The following is a 289-nucleotide window of genomic DNA, read 5'->3' as shown; positions in this document are numbered from 1 at the left end:
GATGGAAAGTGATATAATTCAGTAAGCAAAACAAGAGTAAAGAAATCCAGGACTTTAATTCTAGCTCTTCTAAATCAGAAGCATGAGGTGGTACATGAAGGTTCATCTCTTTGGATCAGCATTCTCTTCTCTGGAATAGGGCTAGAAATAGTTCCCTTCAACTCTAAGATACTTGAGGGTACCTAATAAAACTGACTCACGCAGTACAAAAGCAATCCATGTAAACAAAACATCTGTACCGCCATTATATTTTGAAATAAAAGAATAAAATTAAAACATGATGCTGTTT

At 34.6% G+C, this 289-nt stretch overlaps 1 protein-coding gene across 1 annotated transcript in view; it reads right to left on the bottom strand.

Annotated features, from left to right (window-relative positions):
• The window catches only part of EXOC4 (exocyst complex component 4), a 1,030,122-nt gene that overhangs the window by 195,912 nt on the left and 833,921 nt on the right, over positions 1–289 (bottom strand). The window lies entirely within an intron of this gene.

Source organism: Propithecus coquereli, unplaced genomic scaffold (genome assembly GCF_000956105.1).
Source record: "Propithecus coquereli isolate 6110/MARCELLA unplaced genomic scaffold, Pcoq_1.0 Scaffold335, whole genome shotgun sequence".
Taxonomy (NCBI): Eukaryota; Metazoa; Chordata; class Mammalia; order Primates; family Indriidae; genus Propithecus; species Propithecus coquereli.
This window is presented reverse-complemented; position numbering and strand designations above follow the sequence as displayed.